Here is a 15419-nt window from a genome sequence, read left to right on the forward strand (position 1 = left end):
CCTTTTTTCAGCCTGCGCGCCCTCGGGCGGGGAGTCCGTCCCGCGTCTGTCTTCCGGCGGCCGGGAGAGGCAGCGGTTGGAGGCCGGGTTAAGGGCTTGACTTTATCCGCCGAGACTGGGAAGAACTCCTGTCAATGGAGTGGAAGTTTTGAGGTGGCTTGCAGGAAGGGGAAAGCAGAAAGCCTGGGGGCTGGGGAATCCCTTACCCATTGGCTTTCACCGCTCGAAGTTTCTTATTTGTCCCTTTCAACTGTTCAATGAGGTTGAGAGGAAATAGACATGTAAATCATTGTTGTGTCTTTCTAAAATTTACTGACTGTGCGTCCCTATTTCAGAAATATGTTCTTGAAATAGTCTGAAAACACACTATAGAAATGCAATAAAACTAGAAATTCTTCCTCAATAATATACGTATTAATGATCTAGAATAGGATTCGTAGACTTAAAGAATATGAGGGTTTGATTTTGAATTTATACTTGATGAGCTATGCTTAAGTTATAACACTCCTGTGGATAAGTTTGTTGCTTGTAAAAGTGTACTGACTCAGTTTGTAAGACAAGCTATCAAAGGCCATATTACTAGCTTTAGCATCCCCTCTGTACTTTGGTGATTTTTAAAAACGGCATCTTTTTGACTTGCAAAACGACTTTGCCTTCTGATACTGACTTTATTCACTTATTAGAGCATGGATGAGAATTTTTTTTGCCTTTTTTTTTTTTTAAGGGCCACACCCGTGGCATATGGAGGTTCCCAGGCTAGGGGTCCAATCGGAGCTGTATCTGTTGGCCTACAGGATGGCCACAGCAACGCCAAATCAGAGTGGCCTTCTCAACCTACACTGCAGCTCACCGCAGTGCCAGATCCTTAACCCACTGAGCAAGGCCAGGGATTGAACCTACATCCTCATGGATACTAGTCACATTCCCTTACACTGAGCCACAAGGGGTATTACTGTTTATTTGTTTTAAGATTTTTATTTTTTCTATTATATTGATTTACAATGTTCTTTCAGTTTCTGCTGTACAGCAAACTGACCCAGTCGTATATATATATATGTGTGTGTGTATATATATACATATATATATGTGTGTGTGTGTATATGTGTGTGTGTGTGTGTGTGTATATACTCTTTTTCTCACATTATCCTCCATCATATTCCATCCCAAGTGACTAGATAACAGTTCCCTCTGCTATACAACAGGGAGAATGTTTTAATTCTCACAATATTCTGTAAAGTATGAGGTGAGAACCTGGATCTTCACTAAATTACGTTCGGATTAAATTCTTAGATATGTTTTGAGGAAAGTGGTTTAAAAGCTTAGTTTTATTGCCTTTGTTTATCTCCTTGATAACTTTAGCCTTCAGAAAAATAAATGTTTAACTTTGCTTCTTCCAAGTTTTGTTCACCTGAATTCAAGAAGGTAGAAAGGCTATGGAAGGAAGTAAGGAAATTATTATTATTATTTTTTTTTCTGGGCCACACCCATGGCATATGGAAGTTCCAAGGGTAGGGGTCTAATCCAAGCTGTAGTTGCCAGCCTGCACCATAGCCACAGCAATGCCAGGCCTGAGCCACATCTGCAGCGTACACTACAGCTAATGGCAATGCCAGATCCTTAGCCCACTGAGTGAGGCCAGCGATCAGACCCACATCCTCATGAATACTAGTTGGGTTCATTTACTGCTGAGCCACAATGAGAACTCCCGGAAATTATTTTAATTTGAGAATCTCCTATGTATAGATGCCTTAAAAGTATCTCTAAAAGAACCCATCAAGTAGATTTTTGAATTTTTAAAATCTTTTATTTTAAAATTGTGCTCTAAAAAAGGAGGGGGGGGGAATTCCTGTTGTGGCTCATTGGTAAGGAAACAAACTAGTATGAGGATGCCCGTTTGATCCCTGGCCTTGGTCAGTGGGTTAAGGATCCACGTTGCCATGAGCTGCACTGTAGGTCACAGATGTGGCTCAGATTCCATGTTGCTGTGGCTGTGGTATAGGCTGACAGCTGCAGCTCTGATTGGACCCCTAGCCAGAAAACTTACACGTGCTGCAGATGCGGCCCTAAAAAAAAAAAAAAAAGAAAAACTGGGATTTTGAACTCACTTGTATGTAATTCATTATGTCTCTGCCTTTTTCTTTTCTCAGGTTTTTTTTAACTGGAGGTTCAGTTTTTTGTTTTCCTCAGGAAAAGAAAGATAGTACATTCAGTTGTTTATTATTCAGGATACCTCACCAGTCAGTGCCACTTGATCTATGTGGGTGACCCTGTATAAAAGCAAATCTTTATTCTATCTTTAGCATTTTCTTTATAGAAATTTTAGATGAGTTGTGATTTCGATATGGGATTGGGGTTTGAAGAGTAAGAAAGCAAGTGTAAGCTAAAAATTGCAACATATCTGGGATGGTGTTAAAAGCAGACATAACTGAAAAATATACTGGAGAAGCAAAAAAGCACCTTCTTGTTGACCATCACGGAGAGATGCAGAAAAAATAGATTATATCGTGAAGTATAAATGTACATATAATTATACTGAGCTTGTTCCTTAGTGAAAGGCAGGAAAGAAAAACATGACTGAAGCAGTAGGGATTAGGGTAGAGACACTGGTAATGTGGGCAGATAAATTAGGGGGGTCCCTGGAGAAAGAGAACCAGATATAGCTTTCTTGACATAAGAGAAGCCATTTTGTCCTAAGCCGTTTTGTGATCTAAGCCTGGCCACAATGCTTGCCCTTGAACAAGCCTCAGTAATTAGTGATCTTAAGGGAATAAAGGAATGCAGGAATGGAGAAGAGAGAGTCAAACAATAATGCAGTGATAAATCAGACTCCTAGTTCCTCCTCAAGGGATATACCTAATATATCTATAAGTTCTATAGGGAACTAAGGCCCCTACCCAAGTGGAGGGTGGTATGATGATGTTGACCTACTTGCCTTCAATCAACTAAAGCCTGGACTCTGTCCACCTTTGTCCCAGTTCTATGCTGAGTTCCCCTCTGCTCAGGCCCCTCTGTGAATATGCATGTACCCTTAGCTTAAAACTTACCCATTTTTGCTGTTGGGGAGACATGGCTTTGGGAAAGATCCCTGGTATTCTTTTTACTTGCTGTAGGTAATAATAAATCCTTCCTTCTCCCAGTCTTTGGTGTGATTGTGTATACTGGCTCAATACCCACCAAGAGGGGAACCCAGTTTTGGGGTAACAGTAAGGGCTGGAGTCAGCTAAGGAGCAGCAGTCTAACATCCTGATGTGGATAGCAAGGAATGAACAGATATTTGCTAGCTTAATTAGTTAGGACGCTCTGGCCCTCAAGTAACGATATCCAAATAAAGACGGTTTAAACTAAAGTCATAAACCAACTGATAATTATTATCTAATAAGAAGTCTGTAGGTAAGGCAGGTATAGGGCTTAGTGATTCAGTGCTTCAGGGACCCAAGGCTTTTCTCTGTTATTTTCAGCAAGTTGGTGATATCTTTCCTCATGGTTATAAGATTGCTAAAGCAGTTCCAGAGGTCACAGACAGACACAAGTATTATGTAGAAGAACAGTAGTTTCCTCCCATACATAGCTCTCTAGTGGTGAAGAAAACCTTTTCCAAAGGCCTGCCAACCAGCTTCAACTCTTAGACCCCAAGAGCTCGGATGGTTTATTTGCCCTGCTCTTGCTGTAAAGGAGACTAGAAAGAAGAATTTCTGGCACTCTTAACTTCTGAAGTATACCCAGGCTGTGCCAGCAAGCAAGAAAGTTTTGGAAGGAATAATTGTTAAATTGGCAGCCAACGGTGTTTGTAATATTTGCCATTGAAAATAACTGACCCTCTCTTTGCTATCTTATTATGGTAATGTATTTTCCTAGGATACAAGTGCAGTTTATGAAGAGTGAAATAGAAGTTCCTGTTGTGGCTCAGTGGGTTAAGAACCCGACATAGTATCCATGAGGATGCGAGTTCAATCCCTGGCCTCTCTCAGTGGGTGAAGGATCCTATATTGCCATAAACTGCAGTGTAGGTTGCAGATGCAGCCCAGATTTGGCATTGCTGTGACTGTGGTGTAGGCCGGCAGCTCTCATTTGACCCCTAGCCAAGGAACTCCAAAAAAAAAAAAAAAAAAAAAAGGATGAAGCATTCTTAACTATGGCACTGGGAATTGTGATGCTTAAGGTTTCATATTCTCTACATTGAGAAATCTGCAGGTTTTAGTTCCCTTTGAAAATTATCATTATTTTTCATGCTCTCTACATTAGAAATCTGCAGAGTCTAGTTCCCTTTGACATCTTATATAATGCTGATAATTTTGAGATTATACCTCCTGGCATTTGTGGTGCAGAGGAAACAAATGTGACTAGGAACCATGAGGTTGCAGGTTCTATCCCTGGCCTTGCTCGATGGGTTAAGGATCCAGTGTTGCCATGAGCTGTGGTGTAGGTCACAGACACGGCTCTGATCTGGCGTAGGCTGGCGGCTACAGCTCTGATTTGACCCCTAGCCCGGGAACCTCCATATGCTGTGGGTGTGGCCCTAAAAGGACAAAAGACAAAAACGAAAAAACAAACAAAAAAAACCTCCTTTTTTGAATGGCTTTTTACCATTTACAGCTTATAAGGCAGTCACTCCCTGCTGTGATGTTTACTCTTATCAAAAAAGAGGATAGAACAGAAACTCATCCTCAAGTTCTGGAAACAATCTGGGAATTGTAATGAAATATCAAGTACTCAAATGATTTCACCAATTTTCAGATGAGCTGCCATCAGCAACTTATTGTCATTAGTGTAACACATAGGCAAGTGGCTTAAATTAACAAGGTGACTAATCTAGCCTTTATTATTATTATTATTATTATTATTTTGTCTTTTCTAGGGCCGAACCCGTGGCACATGGAGGTTCCTAGGCTAGGGGTCTAATCAGAGCTTTAGCTGCCGGCCTATGCCAGAACCACAGCAATGCCAGATCTGAGCCACATCTGCGACCTACACAGCTCACGGCAACGCTGGATCCTTAACCCACTGAGTGAGGCCAGGGATTGAACCCAAAACCTCATGATTCCTAGTTTGATTCGTTTCCACTGAGCCTGACGGGAACTCCTAATCTAGCCTTTATGTTGAAATTAGAAGTTTTCATTATCTTTGTCTTAAGAGTGGAAATGACAGCCTTATTCTTAGTCTCTGTTTTATAGTAACATACTGTCGAAACACAGCTTGAGATAAGATTGTTTTGAAGATACAGGGGCTAGATATATAAAGGTGCCCTTTATACAGTTTTGTCCTCCACAGTATTCTCATCAACTGTAGAATCTTTATGATTGCATTCTTGCAGGGCCATCTAAAACCAACGAGGCACAAAGGAATTACATCTTAGATTCTAGAAGTTGATATCTGCCAGCCATCCACAATGAAAATTCCAGTCAGCTATTAAAAACAAAAAAATGAAGTTTGAAAAGGTGCTAATACAGAAATATCAAGACCTCAAGAATGAGGGAAGTTTGTGGTGAAAGATTCAAATTAAAGCAGTTATTTATCCTTGCCTTCATGTGTTTTTTCTAGGTCGGATATAAAAAGGAACAATAATTATCTGGTATATTTTTTTAAGTCTATGCTAATGAATTATAGACTGACTATATTCTGTACTTTCATATTCTTTGTGCTTTAAAAAAATACAACACAGGAATTCCTGTCATGGCTCAGCAATAATGAACCCAACTAGTATCCATGAGGATGCAGGTTTGATCCCTGGCCTCGCTCAGTGGGTTAAGTATATGACGTTGCATGTGTCCCTTGCTTTTTTGCATAGTTGGCTTTATACCACTTCGCCTACATTGTACCTGTTTTTAATAAAAAATAAATCTGAAGAGGATTTTTGCTTTTATGAGAAAAGGCAAAAATAGCATTCAGTGTTTGTTTTGAAGGGAGCCACGCTGTTAGAGGTAATGAAGACCCTGAGCATCTCAGCATCAATTGGCCATAGCTTTTTTTTTTTTTTTTTTTTTTTTTTTTTTTGCTTTTTTTTAGGGCTGCACCTGCTGCATATGGAAGTTCCTGGGCTAGGGGTCAAATCAGAGCTACAGCTGCCGGCCTATACCATAGCCACAGCAATGTGGGATCCAAGCTACGTCTGCAATCTCCACCACAGATCACAGCAATGTTGGATCCCCAACCCACTGAGTGAGGCCAGGGATTGAACCCATATCCTCATGGGTACTAATCAGATTCGTTTCCTCTGTGCCACAGTGGAAACTCCAAGTGACCATACCTTTAAACTGTTCCTGTCCTTTATCTTTATTTTGTGCATCCATTAGCTAGATGTTTTCTAAGATAATTGCTTTTCTGCTTTATACCATGTCCGGCTTATGAAAGCTTTCATTGGAACACTCTACTTTAAGATGGTGTGGGAAACCTGTAGTTAAAAACAAAAACAAAAACAGGAGTTCCTATTGTAGCCTAGCAGGTTAAGAATCCAACTAGTATCCATGAGCATGTGGGTTTGATTTCTTCCCCGTTCAGTGGGTTAAGGATCCAGCGTTGCTGTGAGCTGCAGCATAGATTGCAGACAGGGCTCGGATCTGGTGTTCTGTGGCTGTATTGTAGGCCAGCAGCTGCAGCTCTGATTCAACCGCTGGCCTGGGAACGTCCATAGTCTGCAGGTGTGGCCCTTAAAAAAAAAAGAGGCGTTCCCGTCATGGCTCAGCAGTAACAAACACAACTAGTATCCATGAAGATGAGGGTTTGATCCCTGGCCCCACTCAGTGGGTTAAGGATCCAGCATTGCCATGAGCTGTATGTCGCAGATGCGGCTTGGATCTGGTGTTGCTCTGACTGTGGTGTAGGCTGGCGGCTGCAGCTCCAATTAGATCCCTAGCCTGGGAACTTCCATATGCCAAGGGTGCAGCCCTAATAAGACCAAAAAAAAAAAAAAAAGAAATAAATTAAAAAAAAATGACTAGATATTTTCAATTTTTTCCACTTTTGCAAATTGACTCTTTTAACTTTGAAATAATTTTTCTTGAAATGATTTTTCTTTCAAAATAACTTTAGATTTACAGAAGAATTTCAAATATACTATAAGGGTTCCCTTTGCCCATCTTTCCCTCCCATAAATGTCATATAGTAATGACATACATTTATCAAAACTAAGAATTTAATGTCAGTACAGGTATATTTATTTTTGATCATTTTAGCCAAATTGATCAACATCTTTTTTGCCAAGTCACCTATATTGTTGTACTGTTGATCTTAATCACAGTCACTGCTCTGTCTTTAGTCTTTTTAGGTGGTCATGTGACTTTCATCCCCTGTTCCTCAGGCTACGGGTGACTGAATCCCTTTTTGGAAGGTGCCTTTGAGCAGTAGCTGCCTTTTGGCCAGAAACCTGTGATGTGACTTGGTCAGAAAAATGGCTTTCCAATTTTAATTTTATTTCTCATCTGTATGTATCTTAATAATATCCCTGTCCCTTCTTTTATTTATTTATTTATTTTTGTCTTTTTAGGGCCATACCCAAGGCATATGGAAGTTCCTAGGCTAGGGGTCAAATTGGAGCCATAGCTGCCAGCCTACACCACAGCCACAGCAACGCCAGAACCAAGCTGTGTCTGCCACCTACACCACTGCTCATGGCAACGCCAGATCCTTAACCCAGTGATCGAGGCCAGAGATTGAACCTGCATTCTCATGGTTACTAGTCAGATTTGTTTCTGCTGTGCCACGACGGGAACTCCCCTGTCCCTCCTTTTAAATGTGGCCCAGGGAGTTCCCATTGTAGCTCAGTGGGTTAAGAACCCGACTAGTATCCATGGGAATGCGGTCCCTGGCCTCGCTTAATGGGTGAAGGAGCTATTGTTGTTGTAAGCTGTAGTGTAGGCCAGCAGCTGCAGCTCCGATTTGACCCCCAACCTGGGAACTTCCATATGCCGCAGGTGTGGCTCTAAAAAGCAAAAAAAAAAAAAAAAGAAAAAACAGAAAACTGGCCAAATGTTTTCTTTTATTAAACGATCAAAATAGTTTGTATTCAGGAGCTACATCATGGTTCACTGTGACTGGAGTGTATGTATGTGTGTAGAGGTGGGCTGTGGGGGAGTATTAATCGCCTTAATACTTACATTTATTAGAAGGTTTTAAAGTGTATTTTGTCTTTCAAATTTACTTTGATTCTTTCATTCATGTCTAACTATATACTGAACACCTATTATTGGCTAGATCCTGGGGTGAACAAGACAGGCAAGGACAGAGTTTGGGAGGTTAGATTGCAAGGAATGCTAGATAGGAAGGAATAGGGTGCTGTGATCCTTTATATAGGGTAGTCGGAGAGGCCTCTTCAAGGAGGAAACATTTACGTTGAAACTAAAGGCTGATTTGGAGGAACCTATGTAAAGAGCTACGGGACAAGTGAAGGAAACAGCATGTGGGGAAGCCATGAGGGAGGAAAGACCTTGACGTGTTTTAAGAATGGACAGAAACCAGTATGGTTTTGGTTGTCCAGGTGAAGAACAGTACGTAATTTTGGTGAGGTGGATCATGTAGGCAAGGGCTTTACATTTTACATTTGTGCAGTGATAAACTCAGAAGTATAGCAAGGGTAAATTTTGCAAACTGCAAATTTGAATGTGCAATTATGTAACTTTCATTTGTTCTGTATAACTAAAGTTTCCTTAGCTCTGGAATTTCTTATTTCTGCTGGGTAGTGGAAAACAGTCTTGCCAATTTAGGATAAAGTCGGTTGACTCTGGTTTAACTTAGTCAATTCCAGGTTAACTCAGACCCTTGAGTAAATAATTAGTCCTTTGGATAAATATTCAGTTTTTCCACATAGCTGGGTTTTTTGGTTTGTTTTTTTTGTTTGTTTTCCCTATGCTGGAAAGTATTGGTAGAGAAATCCTACAGTATTTTCTGGCATTGAGGAAGGGACATCTCATCTTTGTGCCATCCTCTGCCCTTGGCCACTGCTCAGTTGTACCCTGCATGGCCCTGGTCTGCTCTGCTGCATCTGAAGCTCGTGTTCCTATTGCTTCCATGGCCTCTGGTTAACAAGTCTGTCTGTGCTGGGTCCTTTTTAATCTCAGACCTTTTTGGGTCCCTGCCCAAAGGCAAACTCCTGAATGATTTCTATATCACTCCAGCATACTTGGGACCCTGAGGTAGCTTTCCAGGAATGTGATCTGGGTATGCCATTGACTCTTGCAAGTTTTGCTAAAAGGTTTGAAGTTCCCTGGACCATAACTTTAGGAATGGGAAACATAATTATTTTCTATTCTGGGTCCTTTTGCCAAAAACATACTGAAGATCTTTCTCATCCTTCCTCACCCTAAGACTTAGCCCCAGATGGGAGAGGAGGTAAGTATTTGGAACTTGTGTCTAAGCTATCTGCTAATTACTCTTTCCCTTGGTGCTCCTCCCCCAGGTTTTTATATCCTCTAAGTTGTTGTGGGAGAATTATACTTACGTCACCACCTGCTACTTCCTCTATGCTGTAGTTTACAGTGTAAACCCTGCCAGCAAAGTTTTCTTGCCTTGGGATGTGATATTTAAAGCCATGGTTTTGGAATTTAACTCTTAGTTTGGAGTTTAGAATTTTACTCTTAAGCCTTTAGATACTGCCATTGAAATTATTAGCTTTCAAGAATATGGTTTCAATAGATTAAAGACCTAAATATAAGAGGTGCAACTGTAAAACTCTTAGGAAAATTAAGTGTAGGAGTTCCCCTGTGGCTCAGTGGTAGAGAACCCGACCAGTATCCATGAGGATGCAGATTCAATCTCTGACCCTGCTCAGTGGGTTAAGGATTCAGCACTGCTGGATGTAGGTCTGTGGTGTAGGTCACAGATGTATCTCCCATCTGGTGTTGCTGTGGCTGTGGCATAGGCTAGCAGCAGTAGCTCTGATTCAACCCCTAGCCTGGGAAAGTCCTTATGCCTCAGGTGCAGCCCCTGCCCCCAAAAAAGACAAAAACAATAATAACAAAAAAGAAAAATGTAGGTGTAAATGCTTATAATCTTAGATTAGACAACAGTTTTTTTTGCCTTTTTTTTTTTTTTTTGCTTTTTAGGGCCACACCCACAGCACATGGAGGTTCTCAGGCTAGGGGTCCAATCGGAGCTGTAGCCGCCGGTCTATACCACAGCCACAGCAACGCCAGATCTGAGCCACATCTGTGACCTACACCACAGCTCACAGCAACGCAGGGTCCTTAGTCCACTGAGCAAGGCCAGGGATTGAACCTGCATCCTCATGGATCCTAGACAGATTCATTTCCGCTGCACCGCAACAGGAACTCCAGACATCAGTTTCTTAAATATGACATCTAAAGCACAAATAGCCAAAGAAAACTTAGAGAAATTGGACTTCATGAAAATTGAAAACTTTTGTGTATCAAAGGATACCATCAAGATAAACATCCAAGTACTAATATTTTTCATAGAGAGTAAATGAGTCTAGAACTCAGGATAGAATTCTTAGCTGGAGAAATAAATTTTGTAATTATCAGTGAATAGGTTATGTAAATATGGTAATCCTGGGATGGATATGAGAAGAGCAAAGGGGAACCCTGGGGGGGTATGGCTGAGTAGAGAATGGAAGTGATGATCTGAGGGGTTGAAAAGAGATAGGAATTTTCACAGAGGCTTCCCCAACTTGATTTTAAGTTTCTTTTTCTTTTTTTTTTTTTCTTGACTGCGCATGTGGCATGCAGAAGTTCCTGGGCCAGCAATCAAACCCATGCTGGATCCTTTAACTGCAAGGCTACCAGGAAATGCCTTGATTTTGTTTCTTGAGGGCTAAGACTATCATGTTCATCACTATTCCCAGTTCTTCCCATAAAGTAGGTTTTCATTAAATGTTGTTAAATGAAGACTGAAAAGTTTTAAGACAAGAATGATCAGCAGTGTCAAATGCAGAGAATGGGTCAACTACTGTAAGGACAGAGTGACAAGTCACTGATTGATCATCTTGTGTATAATAGTTTTAGGGGCATCTCTGGGGTAGAGATAACTGCCAGGTTGCTAAGAATTGAAGAGTGCGTAGTTCTGAGAGAGTGGAAGCAGGAAGTGCAGACATTCTTTTCAAAAAGCTTGTAGAGGAGTTCCTGTCGTGGTGCAGTGGTTAACGAATCTGACTAGGAACCATGAGGTTGTGGTTTGATCCCTGCCCTTGCTCAGTGCGTTAACGATCTGGCGTTGCCATGAGCTGTGGCGTAGGTCGCAGACGCGGCTTGGATCCTGCGTTGCTGTGGCTCTGGTGTAGGCCCGTGGCTACAGCTCCAATTCGACCCCTAGCCTAGGAACCTCCGTATGCCGCGGGAGCGGCCCAAAAATGGCAAAAAGACAAACAAACAAACAAGCTTGTAGAGATAGAAGATAGTAGGCGGGGGGTATGTTCTATCAAGATGAGAGGAAGTTCTGTATGTTTATATGCTAAATGGAAAAAGTTAGGAGGAGGGAATAGGTTGAAAATACAGTGTTGTGAGATTGAATATTGTGGAGGTAACAGTGAAAATACTGGATTTGAGTAGGAATAGGAATATGGTTTCTATTGAAGTAGGAATAAAGAGTAAAGATGGTGGAGATAGAGAAAAGTGTTTGGGTGTTAGTGAGGAATTTGAGGCTTCAGCACACTTGATGAATTTTTATCACTGAAGTGGAGGTATCACCTCATTAGCTGAGATTAATGGGGAAGGTGATGGTGATTTTAGGGTAGAGTTCGAGGAGAAAGTGAGAATTTCGAGAAGGCCATTGAAAGAAATAAGAGGGCTAACCGAATGGGTTAGCAGAATTATAATAATGCATTTTTCATGGCTCTGGTATATATAGTCGTATAATGATTTCCCCTGTACCCTTTCTCAGGCCTCAACAGCCTGAAGGTCTGACCTGGCAAGTTGAACAGTTGGAGTGATTTTATGCTGAGTTTTATGGGCCGGTGTGGTATGGGAGGATAAGGAGGCAAGAACTTCTGGTACTGAGAGCATTTGAAGTGGTGGGCCATTGAATCTAGGCTGAAGAGGGAACAAATGAAGCCCAAAAGGAGCTGCTAGGATATGAAGTGATTGAGATTGGGTATTGGAATATAAGATTAAATAGAAGGAGCAGTTGCTTGTTATGAATAAATGCAAGATCTGGCTATGGAACGGGTTTCTAAAATGGGGAGAAAGTAAAGGTTCTTGGAGTTGAGCAAATAAGGGAACTGTTAAGCTAGAAATTTTATGAGAGTCAGCTATGTAGGACCTGAGTTGCTCAGAAAGGTAGCAGAATCAGGGGTGGAAAGATTCTGAACCAGGTTCCAAAGCCCTTTGGTAAATGTGGGAGAGTGACCAAGAAGCCAGTGAATGACAAGGAGAGAGAGGTAACAACAGATGACCAAATCCTCAAAAGTACCTTTATTTGAGGGTTAAGAACTGTGATGGTGAACTAGGAATGACTTCCATGCCTTGTATTTGCTGAGTGGGAGAGGTGATAGCTCCCGCCCTAATTAGAGAATAAGACTGTTGACATTTATTTAAATTGGTTGAGGTTTAGGGTATTTGTTTGCAATGGAACAGTGTGAAGAATTAGCAGGAAGTATAGTTATTGCAGGATGTGTGATGGTAGAGGAGAGGGAGAGTACAGAGCAGAAATGAGATCAGAGTGGAGCAGGAAAGGAATTAATTGGAAGGGCTTACACTTTGGGCGATTGTAAGAACATGGTGGTCTTTGCTAATTTCAAATTTTAGGCTAATTTTGTAGGGAAAGGCATTGATGCTGAGAGACTGAGATTCTGGGTTCTGCATTAAACTAAATGACTTCATTGTTTTCAGATCCTTGCCAATGTTTAGCATCTGTCACCTTTGCTCAGCATGTCATAAAGAACCCTAGCATGGGACTGTTTTCTTTTGCGGCAAGGCTTAGTCCTGGGAAGGAGGAAGGCAAAGGGTGGAAGTAGTTGGTGCTCACTTGATCTTTTGGCCTTGACAAACTTGTCCCTAAGGGGTAGATAGATGGACAGAGATAACCCTGAGTCCAAACTGGGGTGATAAAATCATTAGGTCATCAGTCCTTTGCACAGCTCAAACCCAGTTGAGGGAGAGTGTAAAAATTTCTGAGTCACAATAGGACGGAATAGTAAAATGAATAGTTCATGATCTCCTTCAAGGCATATAAATTTAGTAATATTGGAGCAATATTTAAGCCATATTTAAGTTATAAAGTATAACTCGAAATGCTATATTTAAAAAGGCTATTTTTGAAATTAGAGAAAACATATAAAAATTCATAAAGTTGGAAAATAATGCTCTAAATAAGAATTTTACCTCTCCCAAAATGTCTTTTTATTTATTTCTTTTTTCCTTTTTTTTAGGGCCACACCTGCAGCACGTGGAAGTTCCCAGGCTAGGAGTCAAATTGGAGCTGCAGCTGCTGGCCTGTACTGCAGCCAAGGTAACATGGAATCCAAGCCATATTTGCGACCTATAGCACAGCTCATGGCAATGAGGATCCTTAACCCACTGAGGGAGGCCAGGGATCCTTATGGTTACTAGTTGGTTTCATCCCCATCCTCATGCATATTAGTTGGGTTCATAACCGAAAAGCCACAGTGGGAACTCTTCCCAAAAGGTCTTAATACCATAGGTTACACTGCATTAATCTTTGGCATATTTATTATGTGCTTCCAGATTTCTTCAGGTCACAGAATACTTATAAATCATGATGCAAGGTGTTTTTGCAGAACACTAAGAAATATTGATGTGTGTGATTTCACTATACAAACGAAGAACAATTTTGCTAGCAGGAAATATGACTTCATTGTATGTTTAACCATCTCTGCCTCTCACAAACTAATAGATAACCTTTGAAAGAAATCACATTTTGTACTTTTCCCATCTTTGACCACTAGGCCAGTTTGCTTCCATATTTCTATTGCCATCTAGTAGAAATTTAGCCCAAGGCAAGCGGTATCAAGAAAGAGTTAAGCAAAATCGACGTACTTGATAAAGAAAATTTGGGGGAAAAAACTTGGGGCGTTCCCTGGTGGTCTAGCAGTTAAGGATCTGGCATTGTTACTGCTGTGGCTTGGGTTCAGTCACTGTACTGGGAACTCTTGCATGCTGTGGTTGTAGCCAAGAATAAATAAATTAAGAAAGAAAACTTGGAAAATATAGAGAAATAGGAAGAAGGGTCAGTTATGGCTCAAATCAACCACAGTGGACATTTCGATGTATTTGTAGATTTCCTTTTTGTCTTAAATTTTGATTACTTGGTATTTTGTTGGCTTGTTTTAGAAAATTATGCTTATACTTTAAAAATAAATTAGTAACTTTCTTTTTCACATAGCATTATTCATGACCTTTAAGATATAACTTGCAATGACTGTGTAATGCAACTAATGTACCACTCTTTGTTTAATCCTTCCCCTAAAATTAGACTTTTTTCTTTTACTTTTTCTTTTTCTTTTTTCTTTCTTTTTTCTTTTTTTTTTTTTTTTACTTTTTAGGGCCATACCTGCGGCATATGGAAGTTCCCAGGATAGGGGTCGAATCAGAGCTACAGATGCTGGCCTACACCACAACCACAGCAATGCCAGATCTGAGATGCATCTGTGGCCTATTCCACAGCTCATGGCAACACCAGATCCTTAACCCACTGAGCGAGGCCACGGATTGAACCTGCATCCTCATGGGTCCTAGATAGGGCCATGACCTGCTGAGCCACAATGGGAACTCTTAGACTTTCTTGGTATTTTTAGTTTTCCAGAATGTTAAAGATGTTGCAGTATGTATATTTATATATGGTTTTATCTTGTATTCTTATTAATTTCCATAATATAGATTGTTGGAAATTCATTTGTTTGATCCAAAGGTATAAGCATTTCTGAAGATCCTGACACATACTGCTTAGAAAAAATTCTAAATGGAAGGGTAGCATAATTAGCACTTCTGGTAATGACTGTAAATTTGCCAAATAGGTATAATAAATACCAAATGGAAAAAACACCATCATTTGAATATTGACTTTGAGTCTATGCAATGGATATGAGACTCAGATAGATGGCTGCATCTTGGTGATGGAAACCATTCATGTCGTTATTGAGATGATTGCAGGCTGGATTAAGACTGCCTAGGTTCCACACAATATCTTGGATAACTGAATAGTCGACTACTCTGATAAGACATGATCATTTGAAGCCACTGAGGGCTATGAGAATGGAAAATAAAATGATGTTCCATCCTACTGCATGCACAGGCTCTGGGCACTGACTCTATGTGCTGAAATTTGTAAGGAGATATTACTGGTTTCTTATTAAGGATACAACTCAGGAACAGCCAAATGGAAGAGGTGCATAGGACAAGGTATGAGGGGAAGGAGTGGAGCTTCCATACCCTCTCAGGACTTGCCACCCCTCCAGCAACTGGGAAGCACTTACCTTGCATTTTTTAAAACATTTTTATATTAGTGGTAGAATTCTC

The 15419-nt window shown here is 40.7% G+C and overlaps 1 protein-coding gene across 13 annotated transcripts in view; it reads left to right on the top strand.

Moving 5' to 3' along the window:
• SHLD2 (shieldin complex subunit 2) overlaps positions 1–15419 on the top strand; it is a 114977-nt gene that overhangs the window by 240 nt on the left and 99318 nt on the right. The window lies entirely within an intron of this gene.

Source organism: Sus scrofa, chromosome 14, assembly GCF_054392235.1.
Source record: "Sus scrofa isolate SSC_HxYL_T2T_F1_AM1 chromosome 14, Sscrofa_HxYL_maternal_Yorkshire_Landrace_v2.0, whole genome shotgun sequence".
In the NCBI taxonomy this organism is placed as follows: domain Eukaryota; kingdom Metazoa; phylum Chordata; class Mammalia; order Artiodactyla; family Suidae; genus Sus; species Sus scrofa.